Raw genomic sequence first — 27,816 nt, 5'->3', positions numbered from 1 at the left:
GGCCTATGAGAGGAAACTGGAGCATCCTGAGAGCAGGTGTTCTGAGTCTCCTTACAGAATGGCGCTGGAGTTGAACTGCTAACTCCGGAACACCCTGTCTGTAATAGCGTTGTACCAGCTGCTATGCTACCGTGGCATCCATTTATAAATAGCAATAAAAATAAATAAAATGCTACTAATTTACTTACCTCGACCAGTTCTTCCAGTAGCCTTTTCCGTATATGCTCCACCCTTCTCATGAAAAGGTTGCCCCTCATGTTCCTTTTAAATCTTTCTCCTCTCATCCTAAATCCATGCCCCTAGTTTTGGACTCCCCTACCCTGGGGAAAAGACTGTTGACACCCACCAGATCTATGCCTCTCAAAAGTTCAAACATTTACATAGGACACAGAGCGCAGCACAGTACAGCACAGGAACCGGCCCTATGGCCCAGAATATTATGCAGAAACAATTAAATTAGTAATCTAATGGCCAACTAAACTGATCCCTTTTGCCTACACAATGTCCATGTCCTTCCATTTTCCTTGTTCGTGTGCATATGTAAACATCTCTTGGAAGTCCCTAATGTATCCACCTCCACCATCACCCCAGACTGCACGTTCCAGACACCACAATCCCCAGTATAAAAAAAACATGCCCCTCATATCTCCCTTAAATTACCCCCTCTCACCTTAAATTTGTGCCCTTTGGTATTAGACATTTCAATCCTGAGAAAAAGATGCTGTCTGTCTACCATATCTATGCCTCTCATAATCTTATAAACCTCTATCAGATCTTCCATCAACCTCCACTGCTTCAGAGAAGACAATGCAGGTTCATCCAACCTCTCATTATAGCACACGCCTTCAAATCCAGGCCGGATCCTGGTAAACCTCCTTTTGTACCCTCTCCAAAGCCTTCCTGTGGGGCAACCAAAGTTAAAGTTAAAGTCTGTCCCGAGCCTTATGGGCTCATCAGGCCGGTGCTTATGCCGGTTTCCATGGCGTGAAGCGACTGAGAGTACAAGACTACCCCCCCCCCCACCACCCCACCAAGATAGGACACCGGTCTATCACGAGGTTAACCCCCAGCATTTTGCCGGTACCCATTTTCAGCTGGGTGGACTGGAGCAGTGTGTGGTTAGGTGCCTTGCTCAAGGACACAACACACTGTCTTGGCTGGGGCTCAACTCACGACTTTCAGATCACCAGTCCAACACCTTAACCACTTGGCCATGCGTGGGGCAACCAGAACTAATACTCCAGATGCAGCCTAACTAGAGTTTTATAAAGCTGCAACATAATTTCATGACTTTTGAACTCAGTGCCTCAACTAATAAAGTCAAGCATGCCTTATGCCTTCTTAACTGCTCTACCAACTTGTGTAGGCACTTTCAAGGATGCACCCAAGATCCCTCTGCTCGTCAACATTGTTAAGGGTCTTTCCCTTCATAGTGTACTGTGTCTTTACATTTGACCTAGCAAGATTCAATACTGTACCTCACACTTGACTGGATCAAATTCCACTTGCCATTTCACCCCCCATATCTGCAACTGATCTACAGTATAGCCCGTTGTATTCTTTGCCAGTCTTCTATGCTATCCACACCATCACTAATCATTGTATCATCTGCAGCTTCTGCACTACTCATGTCGGGCTAATCGGCCTGTAGTTTCTTGGCTTATTCTTGCTACTCCTCGTAAACAATGTAACATCACCCTCATTCCAGGAGTAAGGACCTAATCTAGTCAACCTCTTTCTATAACTCAGGCAATATCCATGTAAATCTTTTCTACACTCTTTCTAGTTTAACTAGATCTTTCTTATAACAAGGTGGCGAAACTGTATATAGTACTCCAAACACAACCTCATCTATGACTTATACAACTGCATCATAATGTCTCAGCTCCCATACTCAGTACCCTGACTAATGAAGGCCAGCATGCTAAATACATTTTTCACCACCCTGTCTATCTGTGATATGCACCTCAATGACTATTACTTGTACTTCTAAGTCCCTCTGCACATTACACTCCACAGGGCCCTAGCATTCAGAGTATATGTTCTATGCTGGTTGACCTTCCAAAAGGTATCACCTCACACATATGTATTAAAATATACTTGCCATTCCTCAGTTCACTTCCCTAACTAATGAAGATCACCTTGTAATCTATGTAAACCTTCTTCACTATCAACAACACCACCTAATGTCATGACATCTGCAAGCATATTGATCAAGCCCTGTGCACTTACATCCAAATCAATAAGGTGGTCCCAAAACTGACCTCTGGGACACACCACTAGCCTCCACTTGTCTCCATTCCAGGAACCTTTAGCCACTACCATCTACTTCCTACCTTCAACCTCCACAGGAAGCAACCGTCAACCACCACCCTCTGCTTCCAACCTCTAACTTCCATTCCAGGAAGCAACCTTCAACCACTGCCTTCTGCTTCCAACCTCCGAGCCAAATTTGAATCCACATAATTAGCTCTTCCTGGATTCCATGGCACCCAACCTTCCAGGCCAGTCTACCTTGCAGGACACTGCTAAAGGCCTTTCTAAACACCAAATAGAAAACAAAATAAACCTTCCACTGCCTTACTGTCATCCACTCTTTTGCTTAATTCTTCAAAAAAAGGTTTGTCAAGCATGACTTACAAAGCATAACTAACAAAGCCATGTTGACTCAGAATCTGTTCATCCAAATGCTGGTAGAACTTGTCCTTCAGAATTCTCTCCAGTAATGTCCTCACTATTGATGCCAGGACAACCAGTCTGTAGTTCTCTGGCTTGTTTTTGCTACTCGTTGTAAACAATGTAACAACATTAGCCCCCTTCTAGTCTTCAGGGACTTCACCAGTGGGATTTATAGATGGAACTGAAAAATTGTCCTTGGGGTGATAGAACATGGAACATCGAAGACTACAGCACAGTACAGGCCCTTTGGCCCACAATGTTGGGCTGATCTTTTATCTTTTTCCTCTTACGTAGCCCGCCAGTTTTTTCATCCACAGTGTGTGCCTATCTAAGAGTTTCTAAAATGTCCCTAATGTATCTGCTTGTATTACTATCCCCAGCAATGCACTCCCTGCCCCTACTATGTGTATAAAACCTACCCCTGAATTTCCCTCTGTACTTTCCTCCAAAAACCTTAAAGTTACACTCTGAGAAAGTCTCTGGCTGTCCACTCTATCCATACCTCTCATCAGCTTGTGCATCTCTTCAAGTCACCTCTCATCCTCCTTTGCTCCAAAGAGAAAAGCTTAGTTTTGCTCAACCTATCCTCATGAGTCACACTCTCTAATCCAGGCAGCATCCTGGTAAATCTCCTCTGTATCCCCTCTAAAACTTCCACATGTATCCTATAGTGAGGTGACCAGAACTGAACATAACACTTGAGCAGGTATAATTTTAAGTTGACTGGAGGAAAGTATAGGGGGAATATCAGTTTTTTACGTAGAGTGCTGAGTGCAGAGAATGCAATCCTAGGGGTGGTGGTAGAGGGATGATGGAAAAATTGACGGCTATGTGAGAGGGAAGAGTTAGATTGAACTAGGGGTAAATTAAAAGGCTGAAGGGCCTGTTCTGTGCTATAATGTTCTATGTACTCTAAGTGTGGTCTAACTGGAGTTTTTTCAGCTGCAATGTTATCTTATGACCCTTGGCTACCGAAGACCAACACGCCATACACCACATGATCATTTTGCCCTGCAACTTTGACAGCTCTATGGACGTGAACCTCTGTACCCCCACACTGTTAAGAATCCTGCTGTATTCACTTTGTAGCCTTCCAAAGTGAATCACTTCACACTTTTCCGGATTAAACTCCATCTACTACTTCTCAGCCCAGCTCTTCTTCCTATCAAAGTCCTGTTGCAACCTACGACAACCTTCTGTACCATCCATGACTCCACCAACCTTCACGTCATCTGCAATCTTATTAACCTCCCCTTCTTCCTCATTTATTAAAAAAAACATAAAGAGCAGGGATCCCAGAACAGATCATTGTGGAATACTGCTGGTCACTCACCTCTAGACAGAGTAAGCTTCATCTACAGCTACCTTCTGCCTTCTGTGGGCAAGCCAATTCTGCATCCACTCAGCTAAGTTTCCCTGGATGCTATGCCTCCTGACTTTCTGAATAAGCCCACCACGGGAACCTTGTCAAATGCTTTACTAAAATTTATATAAATGACATCTATTGCTCTGCCTTCATCAATCTGTTTTGTCATTTCCTCAAAGAGTTCATTCAGGTTTATAAGGCACAACCAGCACTTCACAAAGCCATGTTGATTATCTCTAATCAGACTATACTTCTCCAAGTACTTGTAAATCTTGTCACTAAGGAGGCTCTCCAATAGTTTGCCACCACTTAAATGAGACTAACTGCTCTATAATTCCCTGGATTATCCCTATTACTTTTCTTGAACAAAGGAATAACATGTGCCAGCCTCCAATCTTCTGTTACTACTTCCGTGACTAGTGAGGAATCAAAGATCACTGCCAAAGATGCAGCAATCTTTTCCTTTGTTTCCCTCAGTAACATGGGTATATCCTGTCAGGCCCTGGGGACTTACCTATCCTGATGTTTTCCCAAAGTACCAGCACATCCTCTTTCTTAACATTGACACGTTCAAGGATATCAGCCCATTTTGCTCTGTCCTCACATTCATTACATCCCTCTCACTGGTGAATACTGAAGCAAAGAGTTCATTAAGGACCTCCCCTGCTTCTTCCAACTCCAGGTACATGTTTCCTCTTCTATCCTGATTGGACTTACTCTCACTCGATGCATCCTCCTGTTCCTCACATATGTGTAGAATGCCTTGGCGTTTTCCTTAATCCTACTCACCAAAGCCTTCTCATGCCACTTCTATCTCTCCTAAGTCCATTCTTTACCTCCTTCCTGGCCACCTTGTAACCCTCTAGAGCCCTGTCTAATCCTTATTTTCTAAATCTTAAGTATGTTTCTTTTCCCCTCTTGACTAGATATTCCACATCTCTTGTCAACCATGGTTCCTTTATCCTATCTTCCTATCTTTGCCTCAATGGGACGAACCTATCCAGAACCCCATGCAAGTATTCCTGAAACAACATCCATATTTCCATTGTGCATTTCCCTGAGTATATCCATTCCCAATTTATACTCTCAAGCTCCTGCCTAATAGCATCATAATTCTCACTCCTCTACTTAAGTATTTTCCCACTACTGTAAGCTTCTCTCAATATGGTAAGGTCAGGGAGTTGTGTTCACTATTACTCACCGAGAGATCTATCACTTGACCAGGTTCATTACCAAGTACCAGATCCATTTTGGTGACTCCTCTAGTCAGCCTGTCTACGTACTGTGTCAGGACATATGTTACAAATTCTGCCCCATCTGCACCTTTTTCACTAAGGATATGCCAATCAATATCAGAGAAGTTGAAGTCACCTATGACAACAAACCTGTGGCGACCCACTTTCTGGCACACACGAACTGGCTCACAACAGTGCGCGCAGGCAGAGGGCCGGCCCCAAAAAGGGCGCCAGGCCATCTTCACCAGCAGGGGGAAAATCCCACGCGCGGAAAAGGTCTGGGAATATGCATTCCCCACAGCAGTCCCGCCCCAGGGAGGGCGGGAACTGGAAGGCTTTAAAGCAGGCCGCGAAGTTTGAATAAATCTCTTTCATCGCAACTCTAACTCACCGACTCCGTGTGGTTATTCTAGCGCTGTGTGTAGCACACCGCTACAATTGGTGACCCCGACGGCCCAAACGATATTTGGGCCAGAGATGACCGACACTGCATCTGTTCACGCAGTTTCGTTAAAACTGCCAAGCTTCTGGACGCTGCGACCCCAATTATGGTTCGAACAAGCAGAAGCACAATTCCACATTCGGCAGATAACCACGGAGTCCACCTGCTACTATTACGTGCTGAGCTCCCTCGACCAGGAGACAGCTGCACAAGTTGAGGAGTTTATACAGTCACCCCCGGAGGACGGCAAATACACAGCATTCAAAGCCCTGCTCATAAGGACTTTCGGACTCTCACGGCACGAACGAGCACACCACTTAATGCACCTGGATGGTTTGGGAGACAGGCCGCCGTCGGCATTAATGAACGAAATGCTGGCCCTGGCTGAAGGACACAGACCCTGCCTCATGTTTGAGCAGGCATTCCTAGAGCAACTGCCCGAGGACATATGCCTGCTGCTGTCCGACGCAGATCTCAGCAACCCCCGGGAGGTGGCGGCCCGAGCAGATGTGCTGTGGAATGCCAGGAAAGAGAGAGGGGCATCCGTCGCACAGATCACCAAGCTGCGTGCCCAACGACAGACCAGACCAGGCCCGGCAGCAAAGCATACAAAACCCGGCGACGGGAGTGAGGAGCCCAATGAACAATGGTGTTTCTACCACCAGCAGTGGGGCACAGAGGCTCGCCGCTGCAGACCACCCTGCAAATTCCCGGGAAACGCCAGGGCCAGCCGCCGCTGATGGCTACGGTGGCTGACCATCAGGACAGCCTCCTGTACGTCTGGGACAAGCAGTCGGGATGCCGATTTTTGGTCGACAACGGAGTGGAGATCAGCGCCTTACCTCCAATGAGTTACGACACCCGCAACAGAGAACCGGGACCCACCCTGAGGGCCGCAAATGGCAGCACAATACGAACCTACGACACCCGCATGGTGCGGCTACAGTTCAGCTCCAGCCGGTTCACGTGGGACTTCACACTGGCCACCATAGCCCAACCACTCCTAGGGGTGGATTTTCTACGAGCCCACAGCCTGCTGATCGATCTGCAAGGGAAGCGATTAGTCCACGCCAAGACTTTTCAAACGTTCTCCCTGGGTGAATCACAGTTGGCAGCCCCACACCTGGACTCCATCACGCTGTCCTACGATGAATTCACCAGGGTCCTGGCAGATTTCCCACCAGTACTGACATCGCAGTTCATGGCAGCCATGCCCAGACACGGAGTATAGCACCACATCCCGACTCAGGGACCACCCCTCCACGCCCGTGCTCGAAGGCTTCCCCTGGACAAGCTCCGACTGGCGAAGGAGGAGTTCAAGAAGATGGAGGAATTGGGGATCATACGACAGTCCGACAGCCCATGGGCCTCCCCCCTTCACATGGTGCCCAAGGCAACGGGGGGCTGGAGACCATGCGGTGACTACCGCAGACTGAACGAGGCTACAACGCCAGACCGCTACCCTGTGCCGCACGTTCAAGACTTCGCAGCAAACCTACATGGCACAAGGATCTTTTCTAAGGTAGACCTCGTCCGGGGATACCATCAAATCCCTGTACATCCGGACGACATCCCCAAAACAGCACTTATCACTCCGTTCAGACTTTTCGAATTCCTTCGAATGCCGTTTGGTCTAAAGAATGCTGCATAGACTTTCCAACGGCTAATGGATGCGGTGGGACGCGACCTGGACTTTGCATTCATCTATTTGGACGACATCCTCATAGCCAGCAGTAGTCAGCAGGAGCATCTGTCCCACCTCCGCCAGCTCTACTCCCGCCTGAGCGAATTCGGCCTTACAATCAACCCAGCCAAATGCCAGTTCGGACTCGACACCATCGACTTCCTGGGCCACAAGATTACTAAAGACGGGGCAACGCCGCTGCCCGCCAAGGTAGACGTGGTCCACAATTTCCCCCGACCCAACACAATCAAAGGTCTGCAGGAATTCGTGGGTATGGTGAATTTCTACCACCGTTTCCTCTCCTCAGCAGCCCGAACCATGCGATCCCTGTTCACTCTAATGTCGGGTAAGGGCAAGGACATTACCTGGGACGAAGAGGCCGCAGCTGCTTTCGTTAAAACCAAAGAAGCCTTGGCAAACGCCGTGATGCTAGTGCACCCCAGACGGACGTTCCTACTGCCCTCACTGTGGACACATCCAACACAGCAGTCGGTGGAGTGCTGGAACAACTCATCGAGGGTCGCTGGCAACCCCTGGTGTTCTTCAGCAAACACCTACGACCACCCGAACTCAAACACAGTGCTTTCGACCGGGAGCTATTGGCACTATACCTGGCAATCCGGCATTTCAGGTACTACTTAGAAGGTACGCCCTTCACCGCGTTCACCGACCACAAACCGCTTACCTTTGCGTTCACTAAGGTGTCCGAACCCTGGTCGTCCCGCCAGCAGCCACATCTGTCCTACATCTCCGAGTACACGACGGACATCCGGCATGTCTCTGGAAAGGACAACGTCGTGGCGGATGCACTATCCAGACCTACCATACAGGCCCTGTCCCAGGGGGTGGACACAGCACAGCAGGCAGACGCTGAGATCCCCAGTTACAGGACTGCAGTCTCTGGTTTGCAGCTTCAAGACCTCCCCGTAGGCCCAGGTGAGAGGACCCTACTATGTGACGTAGCTACCGGCCAACCCAGCCCCGTCGTCCCAGCAACCTGGCGCCGGCGGGTTTTCGAGTCCATTCACAACTTAGTGCACCCCTCCATCAGGACAACCGTCCGGCTGGTCACCAACAGGTTCGTGTGGCATGGGCTGCGTAAACAGATCAGTGAATGGGCCAAAACGTGCATGCAGTGCCAAACGGCCAAGGTGCAGTGGCACACCAAGGCTCCGACGCAGCTGTTCAAACCCACCCGCCGGAGGTTCGACCACATCCATGTGGATATCGTGGGGCCCCTGCCAGTGTCACGAGGAGCGCGGTACCTCCTAACTATGATAGACCGGTTCACCAGATGGCCAGAGACAGTCCCGCTCACTGACACCACCTCCGAATCCTGCGCCCGAGCACTGATCGCAACCTGGGTAGCCCGCTTCGGGGTACCGGCCCACATTACCTCTGACAGGGGCACCCAGTTCACCTCCAGCCTGTGGTCGGCTATGGCCAGCCTTTTAGGAACACAGCTACACCACACAACTGCCTACCACCCACAGTCGAACGGACTAGTGGAGCGTTTCCACTGTCACCTGAAGTCGGCTCTCATGGCCTGCCTGGAGGGGCCTAATTGGGTGGACGAGCTTCCCTGGGTCCTGCTCGGAATCCGCACAGCGCCCAAAGAGGATCTGCACACCTCATTGGCCCGGTTGGTGTACGGCGCACCCCTGGTCGTCCCAGGAGAGTTCATACCAGCCCCAAGGGGGCAAGAGGAAGAACCCACAGCAGTCCTGGACAGACTACGGGAGAGGCTCGGTAACCTGGCCCCCATCCCCACTTCACAGCACGGACAGAGCCCGACCTGCGTACCCAAAGACCTGCAGAACTGTAAGTTTCTTTTTGTACGACGGGGCGGACACCGGGCACCGCTACAGCGGCCCTACGAGGGGCTGTTTAAGGTGATCAGGAACAACGGGTCCACGTTCGTGCTGGACATTGGGGGGAGAGAGGAGGTTTTCACGGTGGACCGACTCAAACCGACCCATGTGGACTTGGCGCAGCCAGTCCAGGCTCAGGCACCGCGGCGCAGGGGCAGACCCTCCAAACAGAGGCCGATCCAGACTGTGGACATTGGGGGAGGTATCGCCGGTTCTGGGGGGGTGGGTTATGTGGCGACCCATTTTCTGGCACACACGAACCGGCTCACAACAGCGCGCGCAGGCAGAGGGCCGGCCCCTAAAAGGGCGCCAGGCCATCTTCACCAGCATGGGGAAAATCCCGCGCGCGGAAAGGGTCTGGGAATATGCATTCCTCACAGCAGTCCCGCGCCAGGGAGGGCGGAAACGGGAAGGCTTTAAAGCAGGCCGCGAAGTTTGAATAAATCTCTTTATCGCAACTCCAACTCACCGACTCCGTGTGGTTATTCTAGCACTGTGTGTAGCACACCACTACAAACCTATGATTTTCACATCTTTGCAAGATCTGTCTCCTGATGTGCTCCTCGGTTGCTCTTTGGGGGTCTATTGAGTACTGCCAATAGAATGATTGCTCCCTTCCTCTTACTGACTTCCACCCACTCTCACTCAGTAGATGATCCCTCCACGACGTCCTCCCTTTCTGCAGCTGTGATACTATCCCTGATTAGCCATGCCACTCCCCGCCTCTTTTAATTCTTTCCCAAAATCATATAAACTCAGGGACACTCAACAGCCATTCCTGGACTTGTGACAGCCAAGTCTCCATAATGACCAGAAGGGCATAGCTCCATGAATAGATTCATGCTCTAAGTTCATCACCCTTGTTCTTAATTCTTCTCATAATAAAGTGGACGTATTTCCATCTCAACTCATCCAGCTGACAGTAATTATGCCCTTTCCACTGCTTATTCATCCTCACACACTGCATCTATCATTACACCAACTGCCCCATTGTCCGCCCTATCACTTTGATTCCTTCCCCTTGCTAAGCTAGTTTACCCCTCTCCAACAGCTCTAGCAAACCTGGACCATTGCATCCTGCATGAGCTTTACGGCCACATATTCATCTGCCAAATTATCCTATTCTTACCCTCAATGGCACATGGTACAGACAGCAGTCCAGAGGTTACCAACCTTGAGGTCCTGCTTTTCAGCTTCCTTCCTTGATCCCTATATTCTCTCTTTAGTAGCTCATACCTTATCCTACATATAGATACTTCATTGATCCCTAAGGAAATTACAGCGTCACAGTAGCATTACAAGTGCACAGATATAAGTATTTGGGAAGTAGGAAGAATAAAAATAAGTTACCACAAGCAGACTAACAGGAGGGGGGATGGTCATGACATCCCCGGCTACTGGTTGACTCATTATACAGCCTAATGGCCGAGAGCAAGAATGACCTCATATAGCGCTCTTTAGAGCAGGGCATTTGACTTAGTCTATTAATAAAAGTTCTTCTCTGTCAAGGCGGCATGCAGAGAGTGAGAAACATTGTCCAGAATTGCCAGGATTTTCCGTAGGGTCCTTTGTTCTACCACGGCCTCCAGTGTGTCCAGTTTGACTCCTAGAACAGAGTCAGCCTTTCTAATCAGTTTATTGAGACTGCTGGCATCACCCATGTTGATGGCATTTCCCCAGCACACCACATCACCAGATAGAAGATTGTACTGGCAATAACACACTAGTAGAACATGTGGAGGAAAGGCCTGCATACTCCCAAGGACCTCACTCTCCTCAGGAAGTAGAGGCGATTCTGGCCTTTCTTGTACACAGCCTCTATGTTGGTGCTCCACTCAATTCTGTCAAACAGGTGCACCCCAGGTGCTTGTAGGTCCTCACCACATCTTCATCCTGACCATCAATAGTAACAGTGAATAATGCAGGCTTAGTCTTCCTACAGTCCATCACCATCTCCTTTGTCTTACTGATGGCCATTGGTACCAATGACTTCTTGCCACTCCTCACACTGACCCTTAAGAATGCCATGGACACGATCTGAGATGTCCCTGATCCTGGTGCCTGGGATGCAACATACCATCTGAGAGTCTTCTTCACATCCACAAAACCTCTTGTCTGTTTCCCTATCTACTGAATTCCTTACCACTACAGCTCTCCTCATTGAGCACCCCCTCTTCCACTTTCCCAGTCACATAATTAGAATCCAAATGACTCCAACATATTCACAGGCAATTATACCTGAAATGATTGGCAGCAATGAGTGATTATGCACTGTTGGGGTGTAAGCGCTACCGTAGCCTGAGAAATGAGGCGATCAAACAGAGTGATGTACATTATTGTTGCTATAAGTTTGTTGGACTGTCACTCCAAGCACTCCAAGATTTTAATATTGTTTGTAATTAAGGAAGAATTATTGCCAGGGTGAGCTTTAAGAACACATACAACTCCGCATGCCACAGAAGGCCAGCCCATTTTAGATGGGCTTTGTAAAAGGGCACTTCTACAAGAGTCAATGCCAGAAAATTAATGCTTGAGAAGTCCAGTTGTACATGGAAGTGATAAACAGGAAAGGACCAATTACTTTGTCAGGGAGTATCATGATAAGAAGCCTTCTTGATGCACCTTTACCTCTCCATCTAATTATCTCCCTACAGCCATAGTTATCTGCTGGAACAGACCAAATAAGGGGAGAAACATCAGGACCAATAAAGTGAAAAAATGCCCTGCAAAATTCCTTTATGACCCTCTCAGACAATCCAGAGGGATGTACTTACAGTTATATATTCATAGTGAATCATTTATAATTGTACGGTACATTAACATTTCAGGTCATCAACCTGAATTGTTAAATGAGCTATACACACAATGTGCTGGAGGAGCTCAGCAGGTCAGGCAGCATCTATGGATGGGAATAAACAGTCAATGTTTTGGGCCAAGACCCTTCATTAGGACTGGAAAGGAACAGGGGAAAAGAAGTACAAGGTGATAGGTGAAACTGGGAGATGAAGAGGGGGTGATGTAAAAGAGCTGGGAAGTAGATTGGTGGAAGAGGTAAAGGGCTGGAGAAGGATGAATCCTATAGATGATAGGAAACCAGAGAAGAAGGGGAAGGGGGAGGAGCACCAGAGGGAGGTGATGGGCAGGTAAGAAGAGAAGATGTGGGACGGAAACAAGAATGGGGAATGGTGAAGGAGGGTGGGGGGGGGGGTGCAATTACCAGAAGTTCAAGACTTCGATGTTGGAGGTTACCCAGATGGAATAGAATGTGTTGCTCTTCCGCCCAATGGGTGGCCTCATCATGGCAACAGAGGTAGCCATTGACTGACATGTCAGAATGGGAAGTAGAATTGAAATGGATAGCCACTGGGAAATGCTGCATTTTGAGGAGGACAGAGCAAAGGTGCTCAATGAAATGCTCTCCCAATATATATGTTGGGTCTCAGCAATATACAGGAGGCGAGATCAGGAGCACCGGATACACTTGCAGGTGAAGTGTTGCCTCACCTGAAAAGACTGTTTGGGGCCCTGAATGGTAGTGAGGGAGGAGGTGTAGAGGCAGATGTGGCACTTGTTCCACTTGCAAGGTTAAGCGCCAGCAGGGAGATCTGTGGGGTGGGATGAATGGACAAGGGAGTCACGTAAAGGACAATCCCTGAGGAAAGTAGAAAGTGAGGGGGAGGGAAAGATGTGCTTGGTGGTGGGATCTCACTGGAGATGGTGGAAGTTATGGAAAATTAAGGGCTGGATATGGAGGCTGATGGGGTTATAGGTGAGGATAAGAGGAACCCTACCCCTGGTGTGGCGGCTGGAGGATGGGGTGAGGGCAGATGTGCATGAAATGGAAGGGAAGCCCCTTCCATTGAAGGAGGACATCTCATTTGTTTTGGACTGAAAAGCTTATCCTGAGAACAGATGCAGCAGAGATGGAGGAACTGAGAAAAGGGAATGGCATTGTTATAAGTGATAGGTTGGGAAGAGGTATGGTCAAGAGAGCTGTGAGAGTCAGTGGGTTTATAAACTATACCAGCAGATAGATTGAGAAAGGGGAGAGAGGTGTCAAAACTGGAAGAAGTAAATTTGAGGGCAGGCTGGAAGTTTGAGGCAAAGTTAATGAAATTGACGACCTTAGCACTGATGCATGAAGCAGCAGCAATGCAATCATCAATGTGGCATAGGAATAGTTGGGGAGTGATGCTGGATAGGCTTAGAACATGGACTGTTCCACGTAGCCAATGAAAAGGCAGCCATGGATGGGACCTAAGCGAGTGCCATTGGCTACATCTGGGTTTGAAGGAAGTGGGAGGAGCCGAAGGAGAAATTGTTGAGGGTGAGGACCAGTTCTACCAGATGAAGGAACGTAGTGGTGAAAGGGAACTGGTTGGGTCTGTTGGCCAGAAAGAAGCAGAGAGCTTTAAAGCCCTCCTGATGGAGGATAGAAGTGTATAAGGACTGGACATCCATAGTGAAAATGAGACGATCAGGGCCAGAGAACTTAAAATCATTGAAGAGATTACGAGCATGTGAAGTGTCACAGACGTAGGTAGGAAGGGACTGAACTAAGGGGGATAAAATAGAGTCGAGGTACGTAGACACAATTTCAGTGCAGCAGGAGCAGGCAGAAATAATGGGTCTACTTGGACAGTCAGCTTTGTGGATCTTGGGTAGGAGGTGGAAATGGGAGGTGTGGGGTAAGTGAACTATGAGGTGGTTGGCAGTGGATGGGAGATCCCCAGAGGTGATGGTGAGGAAGATAATGGCCTGATGCTCCTTAGTGGGGTCCCGTTCAAGGGGTATGTAAGAAGAGGTGTCTGAGAGTTGACGTCTGGCCTCAGCAAGGTAGGGGTCAGTCTGCCAGACTATTACAGCACCGCCCACCCCCCCATCTGCAGGTTTGATGGTGAGGTAGGGATTAGTGCAGAGTATTCAGAAGGAGTGTTGATTGAATTGGAGAGAAGAGTGTTGAAGTCAGATGGTTGAGTTGCTCTCTACATATGAAGTTGTAGAAAATGCACATAATTTATGTTTTTCTCATCAACACTGCTAATATGTTGCTATATACCTGCTTTTAGTGTATTGGGGTGGTGAGCTATCTCCTTGAAATACTGCAGTGCTTCCAGTCTATATACTCCCAACATTGCTGTGGGTCAGGAGTGCCAGGATTTAGACCCAGCAATGATAAAGGGAGGTAGGATATCCCCAAATTAGGATGGAGTGCAGCAGGAGAAACTGTAGATAGTGGCATTTCCATATGCCTGGTGCCCTTACCTTCTTAAGCAGTAGAGATAAAGGGATTGAAGAGAGTGTGTTTAGGAAATGCTGCCAGGGTGGCCATAACGAATGACTGTAGTGCATTTTGTTGATGATGCATATTGCAGTCATGATGTTCTAGCAGTAGAGGGAACGAATGTTTTGGATTTTGGATAGGGTGCCTATCAGTGGACTGCTTTGTTCTGGATGAGCTTGCAGATTAGGAAATGGCAGGAATTTATAGAGGGCTCGCGTGCTCAAATGGATACCGCCCTTCCGCCCCCCCCCCCCCCCCCCGGCCGTGTATTGGTCCCTTTTCCCCAAAGAGCTTGCTTCCAGGGCACACAATAATTCAGATAATTAGGGGGACATTCCATGAAGAAGCCTGGGATATGTATCAACATTCAGGATTCTGCTGATGCCTTGTAAAAGCTGGAAAATAGCACCATTGGATTATTATTTTAAAATCGTTTTTTATTAAAGATCAACAAAAAAATACATTAAGATAATCAAGCCAATATATCAATATGTACAATAAAGGATTAAATTAGCAAATAACTGACTAACAAAGCTAAGCAATATATCAATAATAATAAGAAAAAATAAAGTCTTAAGAATATTTTTTGAAAGAAAAAAAGAGAGGGAAAAAAAGAACCCCTACTGACTAAGAGAAAAAAAAACCCAACTAAAAAAAAACAAAAAAAAACCTATTGGGAGCACAACCCCGGAGCTATATGTCTTAAAAGCTTCCATAAAAGAAAAACATCAATCTGCCAACTCAAATTCATTTAAACAAAAATCAGAAGGAAACCATATTAATTAAGTCAAATCAGATGATAGTAGCAGGCAAAAGAACCTCACCTTTTCTCGAAATCGAATTGAGGATCAAAAGCTGGACTTCTGATTTTCTCCAAACTAAGACATAACATCACCTGAGAGAACCATTGTATCAAAGTAGGAGCAGAAGCAGCTTTCCATTTCAACAAAATAGACCTTCTGGCCAATAATGTAACAAATGCAATTACATGTTGGTCTGCTAGAGCACCATTGGATTATTATACCTCTATTCATTTACTTATGCAAATTATTCCAATTTAGTTCTTTCTGTCTCTCTCTGCCTTTGACCATTAAACCCTTTGCCCACTGAGCTTACTTACTCACTCTCCATTCAATTTCTTTCCCTCCCTCAGTCTCTCCTCTCCACCTGCCCTCTTTCCTCCTAGTCTTTTATCTCCCTTCAAACATCCTCTCTCCCACCACTGTCTTCCTCTCCTCTCCAACCCCCACCCCCCACTGTGGTCCTCTCCCAGCAACATCTGGAATAGGAATGGGCCATTGAGCCTTATCTGGGATCCTATTTAAATGTGGCTGGTATGCACCTTAGCTCCACTTTCCTAAAATATCTCCAGATCATCCAATCATTATGCCCAATAAGACAAGTGTTGAGCAAAAGATTAAGATTGACTAAAGGCAGAACTCATCAGGGCTGAGAGTGCTGATGGAGGAAAGCTACTATATAGAGAACTCAGGGAGGGTCAATATAGAAGCTATAGGTGCTTAGTGGACACAGATAAAAGGAATGGGAAGATGAGGCAGATGGAGCCCAGATTCAGGAAAAGCCTTCCAGTTTAAGACCAATCTCTGGAAAATCTATAACATAATACTGCAAGAATTCATAGAGAATATCACAAGTTCTCAGGTGCAGATAATTCAACTACGTGATCTGACTTGGTTAGATAGCAGTATGAGTAATCCATAGGCCCAAGTCAGCTACTAAGAGTCCAACTGAATTTGACCATAAGACCATAAGATATAGGAGAAGAAGTAGGCCATTCAGCCCATTGGGTCTGCTCCGCCATTCAACCATGGGTTGATCCAACTCTTCTAGTCATCTCTACTCCCCTGCTTTCACCCCATACCCTTTGATGCCCTGGCTGATCAAGAACCTATCTATCTCTGCCTTAAATAACCCAATGACTTGGCCTCCACAGCTGCTCATGGCAAATAATTCCACAATTTCACCACCCTCTGACTAAAGTAATTTCTCTGCATCTCAGTTCTAAAAGGACGACCTTCAATCCTGAAGTTGTGCCCTCTTGTCCTAGAATCCCCTACCATGGGAAATAACTTTGCCATGTCTAATCTGTTCAGGCCTTTTAACATTCGTAATGTTTCTATGAGATCCCCCTCATTCTCCTGAACTCCAAGGAATACAGCCCAAGAGCTGCCAGACATTCCTCATACAGTAACCCTTTCATTCCTGGATTCACTGGGCCATGTTGGAATTTGACCAGTATTCTTCATTATGTCCCCCTGTGATTATTTTTTCAGGAAAGCTCGAAGGCAAAATGTGAGATGCATTCTCAGTTAACAAGACTGCTTTATTTTCTGGATGGATGACTTCTCCTCCAGAAAGTGTGATGGGGAGGGCTGAATCCATTTCTGTTCCTGCTATTCATTCTCTACCTTTACAGCTGTCATTCCAAGAAGAAACGCTGCTGAGAAGAAACGACAATTGCCTGTCTCTCTCCCATCCCTGATGGAAATAACGGATATCCCTCTGGAGTAAGACCTGCCACAGCTCACTATGAGCAGATGGGTAGGCTAGTGAGCAGGGTAGTGCCTGGTACTAAGGTGAAGTGCCATGCATGTGTTGGAATGCTCTCTGCAAACCTGGTGCAGAGACACAGCCCAGAGTGTGGATGCAAGGGCTGAATCTTCACTGGGCCAGCTTGGGGTGTGAAACAGGACACTCTGAATTGGTAACTGGTTTATTTTTGCCACATGTACTGAAGTGTGGTGAAAAGCTTTTGACTGTGTGCCATCTGGACAGATCATTCCATACGCAGCAACATCGAAGTAGTACAAGGAAAGCAGAAACATAATGTTACAGAGAAAGTGCAATACAGAGAATCAAATAAAGTGCAAGGTCACAACAAGTGCCATTACAAAGAAGACATGGCAGCGCTTCTATTTCCTTAGAAGTTTGCAAAGATTCAGCATGCCACCTAAAACTTTGACAGACTTCCACAGATGTGTGGTGCAGTGTATATTGACTGGTTGCATCACAGCCTGGTATGGAAACACCAATGTCCTTGAATGGACAATCCTACAAAAAGTAATGGATACGCCACAGTCCATCACAGGTAAAGCACTCCCCACCATTGTGTACATCTACACAGTGTTGTAGGAAAGCTGCATCCATCAGCAGGACCCCCACCACCCAGACCATGCTCTCTTCTCGCTGCTGCCATCAAGAAGAAAGCACAGGAACCTCAGAACTCACACCGCCAAGTTCAGGAACTGTTATTAACCTTCAGCCATTAGGATCTTGAACTAGAGGGGATAAATTCACTTAACTTCACTTGCTCCGACATTGAACTGTTCCCACAACCAATGGACACTTTCAAGGACTCTTCATCGCATGTTCTTGATATTTATTGCATATTTATTTCTCTTTTGTATTTGCATTGTTTGATGTCTTTTGCACATTGGTTGTTTGTCTGTGTAGTCTTTCATTGATTTTATTATGGTTCTTGGATTTGCTGAGCATGCCCTCAAGAAGCAAATCTCATGATTGTATATAATGGTTTATCTGTACTTTACAATAAGTTTACTTTGAACTTTGAGGTAGACTGAGAGATCAGCTTTAGCATACGAGAGATCTATTCAGGAGACTGATAGCAATGGGATAGAAACAGCCCTTGAACACAGTGGAACATGTACTCAAGATACTTTTGTATCTTCACTCCAATGGGAAGGGCAGATGAGCGAACGTCTGGCATGAGAGGGCTTTTGATTATGTTGGCTGCATTCTCCAGGTACTGGAGAGTTTACAGGATTGTAGAGGGGATCATTTGGCCCTCAAGCTTGTTTTACATTCTGTACGATAATGATTAATCTGTAGTAAATCCAGTTACTTTCTGCTTTATCCATATTTCTTGATGACTTTATCAAATAAAACATTCTGGGGTGGCACGACAAAGTTTACATTGACTGGGCCTAGAGCATTGTGGTGGAAAGATTCACATCTATTACTAATAAGCTTCCTGGAGATGCTGTTTTATGAACTCTCTCATAAATGATTCTGCTTTAATTTTAAGACAATGTCCTGTTGTGTCTCTCCATGTCTGTAGTGATAACTTTGTATCATAAAATTGACATCGACCAGGAGGAAGCAATTTGGTTTCATCAAATCAATACCCGATCTCTCCTTTACTATTTTATATCACAATGCCCATGATACTTTTAAATTCGGGGGGGGGCTACAAAACAATATAATTAACATTCTTATTATAAGTTGACCCTTTGCGTCCATTCATCATCATGGTAAATGCAGAATGTATGTAATGAAAGGTTAATATGTACTTCTTAATATGTGATGCACAAACCTAGCTGGAATACTCCAGACGAAGACTCTGTAGACGATCAGCACAAATAATTTTCTTTATCGTTCCAGGATCCTTATCATAATTCGACTTTATGCTACTCTGATGTCTACTTCCAAAACTGCCTATGATCCTATCAAGAAGGACAAAGGCAGCAGGTATGAGAGAGCACGGGCACCTGCAGGTTTTTCTCCAAGTTGTATGCCATCCTGACTTGGAATTATACTACTGGCCATTTATCAGGAGGGTCTAGATATTGGAATTCCCTTCCCAGCAGCACCTTGGAAGTACCTTCAGTGGACAGACTGCAGCAGATCAAAAAGCTGGTTCAGCACTACTGTCTCTTTGAAACGGGCAATAAATTCTATCCTTATCAGCAACACTCACATTCCGAAAAATGGAAAGAGGATTGTATCTGATATGCTAGTTTTTAACTGATTGTGTACAAGCACACATGAATTTTTCACCCAACAGCTCCAAGTCTTGTCATTTAGAAAAAAACCTTCAGCTTCCCATAATCCAAAGTGGTTGACCTCACATTCCACATTATTGAAGTCCATCTGCTATTTCTTCCCAAGCTCATTTAAGCCTGTCAATTTTCTGCTGTGATTTCCTGCTTCCATTTTCCCAGTCAGTTCTAAAGATGCCATCTGAAAACCTGGGCATAAAACTCTCCACATGAATCATTTACATTCATAGCAATCCTATGCACTAGCTCTCTGCTATACTGCATTATGATTTTTTTATTATTCATTGTTATTAATATATTCCATCTCTTTAATTATCTTGGTATATTTATCATATTGTGACTCACTCCATTATTACTATTGTCTCTGATGTTCTATTATTTTGCTCACAGTAATCACATCATTTACATTTGAATTCAATTCAGTCTTTATAATCTGTCATCTTTCCTCTCTCTTGACTTGCACATTCTTATGGTAGTATTGAGTTTTTCATTTAGCTTTGACCTTTTGATCCAGCACGCCACAAGGCATAGTTCCCTAGGTATCCCATTGATGTACATTATTTACATGATTCCAGTTTATTATAAATTTATTAATATATATCGCTCATATACTGCTTCTTCTTAAAAGAAAGTATTGGATGAAGGCCAAGAGAGGTGACGTTGATGCAGAGGCATTGTATTCATGGGGTTCCTAGAGCTCTGATGCTCTAGAGATTTGCAGAGTATTATTGCATTCAGAGAAGGTGTTGATAAGGATATCTATTCATTCGGCTTTCATTCCTTTCTCAATGAGTCACAACCTTCTTTCTCTCTCACTCTGCTTTGAATTATACACTTTAATTACCATCCACTATCATTCCCCTTCCTGTCACTCTCTTCCAACTTCTACTCCCTTATTCCTGATTCTATGCCACTCGCACCCAGCAATTCACACTCCCTCTTTACTAATTCCTTGTCACTTTTCCTCATTGACTCACACTACCTGATTCCCAGGTCTCTGACACTTTTACCTCACTGACTCAGTCACCCCTTGTCACTCCTTCCGGCTGAAATAGCCCATTAGGCCCCTTTCTTTCTCACTCGTCACATAATGACTATGTCTCATAAGCTCATCTGCTTCTCTTACAGTTACCAAGTGTTTATATGTGCATCATTCTTTTCCTCCATCTGTTCTGCCAGGCCGGGCATTGTAATCATTCGTTTTGTGTGGTACATTCAAAATGGGCAAACCCTACTTTTGTTTTTCTCCAAATATTGTCTTTTCACTTTGCACAAGGGAAGGCTGTAATATTGATGTGGATCTTTCAAAAATACCTATGAATGATTCCACTAAACTATTTCATAGAGTTCTCAATGTTCTAGCCATTATTTATCCCAATCAAAATCATTGAAAATAAATCAGCTTATCTGTCAATTATCAAAGTGATGTTCCTAGGTATTTGCTTAATGCAACCAGTTGTCATATTTTTCACTATTTATTCATTTTTCTGGCTAGGCTAGCATTTGCTACCCATCCCTGCTTGCCCCTGAAAATCTAGTGGTATGTTGTCTTTGACAGCCATTCAGGTGAAGGTATTGTCACAGTTCTTTTGGGAGGAGGTTCTAGGCATTTGATCCAACAAAAATAAAATAACAGTGACTTATTACCAAGTCAGCATGCTGTGTAACTTAGAGACGCATCATATAAGTGGTGTTCAAGTGAACCTGGATGTCTTGGCATTCTTGGTGATAGAGGTCATGGGTTTAGGAAGTTCTCTCAGAGTAGCCTAGGTAAACAAGAACAGTCTGTTTTGCAGCTGCTAGAAGTACTGAGCCAGAAGTTTGTTTAAGGTGGTGAATGGGGAAATAATCAAGTGGGCTCTTTTGTCCTGGGTAACGTTAAGCTTATTGAGATCTAATACAGAGTATGCCAGTAAACTTCGAATTTGTGCACAGAAGGTAGTGGAAGGGTTTTCTGGTATGAGAGGTGCTTACCTATGGAGACTAGCTGGTCTCCAGCCTGCTCTTACAGCTATAGTAATTATGTAGCTGGCCCAGTTGAGTTTCTGATCAATGATAACCTCCAGAATGTTGATGGTAACAAACTCAATGATGGTAATGCCATTAAATATCAAGGGTAGGTTGTTGGACTCTTGTTAGATATGGTCATTGTCCGGCACTTTTGTGGCCTGAATAGTACTTGCCATTTTCAAGCCTATTTCTGCAATGATCTTGCTGCATGCAGGTATGGGCTGCTTTATTGGCTAGGATTGGAACATTAATTAATTATTGGTGAACATCCTTACTTCTGACCTAATCATGGGAGGAAGGTTATTTTCTGAGGGGTCTAAAATGGTTTGGCACAAGATACTACTTTGTTGAGATTGTGGTGGGATTTGATCTCCAATAATCAGAACTATCAGCTTTTCTGCAAGGTACGACTCCAACTGCCCCAGTATTTCCCCATGTTGCCCATCAAAGCTCCTTGATACCACAGCTACTCAAATGTTGCCTTGATGTCAGAGTAATCCGAATCAGAATCAGAATCAAGTTTATTCAAAAGCCATCAGATATAGGAGCAGAATTAGGCCATTTGGCCCTCCCAGTCTGCTCTGCCATTTCATCATGGCTGATCCATTTCCCTTCCAGCTCCAGTCTCCTACCTTTTCCCCAGATTCCTCCATGCCCTGATTAATCAGGAATCCATCAACTTCTGCCTTAAATATACCCAATGATTTGGCCTCCACATCCGCCCCGTGGGAACAAATTCCACAGATTCACCACTCTCTGGCAAAAAAACTTCTCCTCATCTCCATTCTAAATGAACATCCCTCTATTCTGAGGCTGTGTCCTCTGGCCTTAATCTCTGCCATCATTGGAAACATCCTCTCCACATCCACTCTGTAGAGGCCTTTCAACATTTGATAAGTTTCAATGAGGTCCCCCTGAATTTCAGTGAGTAAGTCAGGCCCAAAACCATCAAACACTCCTCCTATGACAAGCCTTTCAATCCCAGGATCATTTTTGTGAACCTCCTTTGAACCCTCTCCAACCTCAGCATATCCTTTCTTTGATAAGGGGCCTAAAGCTGCTCACAATAGTCCAAGTGAGGCTTCGGAAATCACAAACAAGAGAAGTTCTGCAGATGCTGGGAATCAATGTAATACACACAAAATGCTGGAGGAACTCAGCAGACCAGAGAACATCTATGGAAAGCAACATGAATGAAGGGTCTTGGCCCGAAACATCCACTGCTTATCTTTACCATAGATACCAGCTGGCCTGCTGAGCTCCTCCAGCATTTTGCGTGCGAGACCTCACCAGTGCCTTATAAATCCTTAACATCACATCCTTGCTTTTACCACAGACATCTATCATGAAATTTGATGTCTTTGTGGCAGTGGTACAGTGCAAAATGTAAAAAAATACAGTGTTACAAAAAATAAACAGAAACATGGTGAGGTAGTGTTCTTGTTTACTTGAACCACTCCTACCTCATCTCTATAATTCTACTCTTTCTTCCAAGTTTAGGACAAGGCAGCGATGGGGCTTGGAGCTCAGTGGTCCTGACAAAATCTAGACTGGGCCGGTGAGGGAGGGTACTGGGGAGCAGTTGTAACTTGACAGTACTGTCAAAGACATCTTGTGTTACTTTGCTGAGCTCAGACTGAGCAGTAGTTAGCCAGTTTGGATTGGTCCTGCTTTTTGTGAGCTGCTCATACCTGATCAATTTTACACATTGCTGGGTTAATGCCAGTGTTATAATTGCACTGGACTGGAACAAGTAGGTGAGTGACCCAGCTAATTCTGGAGTACTACAGTCAGGACGATTTTTGATCCCATAACTTTTATATGATAACAATATTCACAGTTGCTTCTTAACATGGAATGAATCAGACTGGCTGAAGATTGATTTCCATGACCGCTATCACTATATTTGTCTATTTAAAGTAGAACAGAAAGAGGCCATTCAGTCCATCAGGTCCCTGCTATTGGTCCTATTCCCATAAGAACATAAGAAATAGGAGCAAGAGTAGGCCATTTGGCCCATCAAACCTGCTCTGCCATTCAATAAGATAGTGGCTGGTCTGACCATCTCCACCTACCTGTCTTTTCCCTAAAACTCTTAATTCCCCTATTATGCAAAAATCTATCTAATTTTGTCTTAAGTTTACTGAGGTAGCCTCCACTGCTTCATTGGGCAGAGAATTCATCTAATTTTTCTATATCCCTGCAATATATTCTCTTGCACATACCCATCAACTCCCCTTTGATTATTTTGACACTAATGACATGCATAATTTTTACAATGCTGTCAAAACCATCTAGGGCCCAATAAATGATGAAAATCCCCTGAAAACAGCAGATGGTCTAACACTTCTGAAGAATCAGAATACCATTCTGCTGAGGTAGGCTGAGCATTTTAACACCCTGCTTAATCAGGACTCTGATGCAGACCCCACCATCCTGGATGAACTACCTGAACTTCCTCCTATCCACGACCTCAGTCTACCACCAACCTTCCAGGAGGTTCTATCAGCTGTCCATTCCCTTAAGAACAACAAGTCCCCTGGCACTGACAGTATCCCTGCTGAGTTACTGAAGAACGGAGGGTACATGTGTATGCGCACCCTCTACCAGTATATCACCAAGGTCTGGACTGATGAGAACATCCCACAGCAATGGAGAAGTGCAAACATCGTTGTCATTTGTAAGAACAAAGGTGACAAGGCCATCTGAGGCAACAGTAGGGGCATACCACTCCTTTCTGTGGCTGCAAAGGTCCTAGCTAAGGTGATGCTTCAGAGACCAATCAGCAACATCACCGAGTCAACGCTGCCTGAATCGCAGTGTGGATATAGGAAGAACAGGAGCATGATCGACATGATCCTTACAGCCCGGCAACTTCAGGAAAAGTGCCAGGAGCAACATCAGGACCTGTTTATGGCCTTTGTTGACCTCTGTCAGCCCCCACTAAGGACTAACCTACAGTAACTAATTAACCTACCAGTAATCTTTGGGATGTGAGATGAAGCTAAGTCACCCAGCAAAAATACACTGTCATGGGGAGGACACACAAATTGTATACAAGGTCAGGATTGTATCTGAATTTCTAGAGATGATTGCTGTAGCATAATGCCACATTACCAGTGAAATAAGACATGATGGTAATGATGGAGGAACCTGACATATTGCAAGTAAAGTTTCCATCTGAGGTGTTTGACTGATAAGTCTGTGAGAGCTCTTCCAACTTAGATACCAACCCCTGAAATTATTACTTTCTTATTTATCACAAGATGTAAGGAGGCCATTCAGTACATCAGTTCTATCCTCCCCCTCCATACTTCCCTACCCTTGAGAAGTGGAGTGGAACACCTGGGGAAAACTTACATATTGTCAAAGGGAGAATGTGCAGTTCTACACAGAGCACCAGAGGTCAGGATCAAACCCAGCTCCCTGGAGCTGTGAAGAAATCACTTTCACAATGGTAGTTTTATTCAAAAATGTACTTTGGTAGTCAATCAGTACTTTGGGATTGAGCACAGCAGTGAGAAGCGCTATGTAATTGTCTTATTTCTGGATCATCCAGCCATTGCCTGTTGTGTCTGTTCTGAATTTCTGACAGTAATACTCTTTTCTTCCTTGCAGGCTTGAGATTTGGAATTCACTTCAGCAAACTATATTGTATCAAAAGTAATAGTGCTGTGACATCCCAGCTTTATTGATCTGTAGAAAATGTATCTTTGCCCTTGAAAACAAAGGGGTGATTGATGATAGTTGAAATTGCTTTTCTGGAGTATTTATGTAAAGTAGAAGAAGCAATAAATAATTTTGGGGAAATATTGCTGAGGCAAGGAAAAGGAAAACAAGCAAAAACACAGTGATTACTGACAATACTATGAAATAATGAAATTCATCAATACAAAAGGAAGAGTGCTGAACATTTCAATCCCTGAGCACTTTCAGCATGCCAAATAAACACAATTTCTGCACGGATGTGATACTTCAAAAGCAATAATGCTGCTCCCTAATCACTTCCTTATTCAATCAATCTAGATTAAGGATGAAAACTCTAATTTAAAATTTGAATTTTTGCATTGGATATATTTTTTACAGATTATATTTACAGTATCTGCTTCTGGTAATTTGCACTCCACTAATGTCCTGATGCGTAAAGCTTTATAGCATTATCCACTGAAGCAATGTGCTATGTTCTTATTTGTCGGGATGACGATTATCCTTTTAAATACTAAACAGATCACAATTCTTCTTTTTAACAGTGTGTCATAAAATGGGTTATTTTGGGTTAATTAATATGCTTGGTTATTGCTATTCACATAAAATGTTAGTGCTACAGTACCCTGTTTCTTGTTTTGTTTGTTTTACTATATTCTTCCTCACCCTTTTTTGCACTTGTGTATTGAACTTTGCAGTTCATGTTATGAGCAACACACACAAAATGCTGGAGGAACTCAGCACGCCAGGTAGCATCTTTGGAAATAAGTACAGTCAGGGCTTTGGCCCGAAACATCGACTGTTTGTACTTTTTTCCATAGATGCTGCCTGGCCTGCTGAGTTCCTCAAGCATTTTGTGTGTGTTGCTCGGATTTCTGGCATCTTCCGATTTTCCCTGGTTTGGGAGTTCATGTTATGATGTGCTTCTGGGCTCTGCTTGTTCCTTTTATGTTGCTATTTCGGGGCGAACAGGCTCTGTGGCTTGACATTAATGGAGGACACCGAGCTAGATTGAACTGATCTGAATATGCCAGGACTGGTTTGATGATTTGTGGTTTGGTGCTTTATATTCTGTGTTTCTCACTCTTCTTTTTGTGCGATTTGCTCTTTTTTAACCTGTTGGGGGGGATGTGATGATTTTCTTTGAACAGGTTCCATGGTTTTCTTTCTGTCTTTGGTGCCTGTCTGCGGGAAGACAGCCATGGTTGTACACTGCATTATTCTGGCAAGAAATGTACTTTGAATCTTTGAATTTGTTCCCATGCCTTCACCATTCTGGGCTACAGGCATAATTGAAGTCAATGGGGGTACAGTGTTGGGTGTGTAAGCGGAGAGGTGCATGCATGATGGAGTTCTCCTGTTTGGAGTCATACATAACACTCAAGAAAATGACAGAGTAAGTGTTCGTAAGCCAACTATCCAAGCTTGGTCCCGCTGACCAATCACACTCATAGGAATAGGGAAATACAGCTTGGAAGCAGCCTCCCTAGGCCCACCAGCCATGAACCATCTATTTAAAAGACGTTTTTAATTCCACCACTAACATAACATAAGGGGCAATTTACCATGCCCCATTAATCTACCAAGCCACACTTTTGAGATACTGGAGGAAACCAGAGCATGGAGAGGAAAACTACATGATCACAGGTAGTAAAAATAAACAGAAAGATGAAGGGTTTTGAACCAGAAGCATTGATTCAGTTTCTGTTCTCGCAACCGAGGTCTGGCCTGCAGAGCATTTCCAGCATTTTCAGTTTTTGTTTGCAATTGCAGGTAGAATGTGCAGACCCCACAAAGCCAGGATTGAGCCCAGGTCTCTGGCACTGTGAGGCAGCAGCTCTACTAGTTGTGCAACCTCCATCAGAAAGTCAGAAGTTGGGTGACAGTTCAGATTTGTTCACAGTCTCAGCCAAGAGCAAGGCACAAAGAGGTGGCCACTGGCATCAGTGGAGCAGTTATCGGCTTGCTTCAAGTTGGTGGACGAAGCAATGATCAAAGGTTGATCAGAGGACCTGAATGAATACGCAGTGGTTGTTATGGACTTTATAAAAATACTTGTGGATGAGTATGCGCAAAACCATTCAGTCTTTCCTACCCAGAAGCCTTGGTTGAACCATGAGATCAGAGGATTAGATTGGTGGCGTTCAGGGTCCAAGTATGACCTCCTGAAAGCCACCCCACTTGCAAAGTGGCAATTCTGAACCAGAGGGGAAACACAGAACAATGCTCTACTGATGTTGGCAGTGCTTGAATGTCATCACCTCCTATAAAGCAAAACCAAGCAATGGAAATGACAACAAGTTTTTGCTCCCAGATGAGCTCAACACCTTTAATGCTCGCTTTGACTGACAGAACATGGAGACACCTTCACGAACCTCCAAAGCCCCTGTGATTTCAGTCTCTGAGGCTAACATGACAGCAGCCTTCAGGAGAGTGAACCTACAAAAATCATTTGGCCCAGGTGATATACCTGGCCAGGTACTGAAGACCTGTGCTAATCAACTGCTGGTGTGCTTACTGACATCTTTCACCTTAGCAGTCTTAGGTCCCAACTACTTCAAACAGGATTCAATTATACCAGTGCTCAGGACGAATGTGACAACTTGCATAAATTACCCTATTGTCCAGTAGTACTTAAATCCACTGATGTGCTGCGTTAAGAGGTTGGTCATGAAGCATATCAACCTCCGGCCAAGGAGTGACTTGGATGCGGTCCAATT

The 27,816-nt window shown here is 45.2% G+C and overlaps 1 protein-coding gene across 2 annotated transcripts in view; it reads right to left on the bottom strand.

Moving 5' to 3' along the window:
- Nucleotides 1-27,816, bottom strand: part of syt12 (synaptotagmin XII) — a 262,160-nt gene that overhangs the window by 118,954 nt on the left and 115,390 nt on the right. The window lies entirely within an intron of this gene.

This window comes from Mobula birostris, chromosome 11, assembly GCF_030028105.1.
Source record: "Mobula birostris isolate sMobBir1 chromosome 11, sMobBir1.hap1, whole genome shotgun sequence".
Lineage (NCBI taxonomy): Eukaryota > Metazoa > Chordata > Chondrichthyes > Myliobatiformes > Myliobatidae > Mobula > Mobula birostris.
This window is presented reverse-complemented; position numbering and strand designations above follow the sequence as displayed.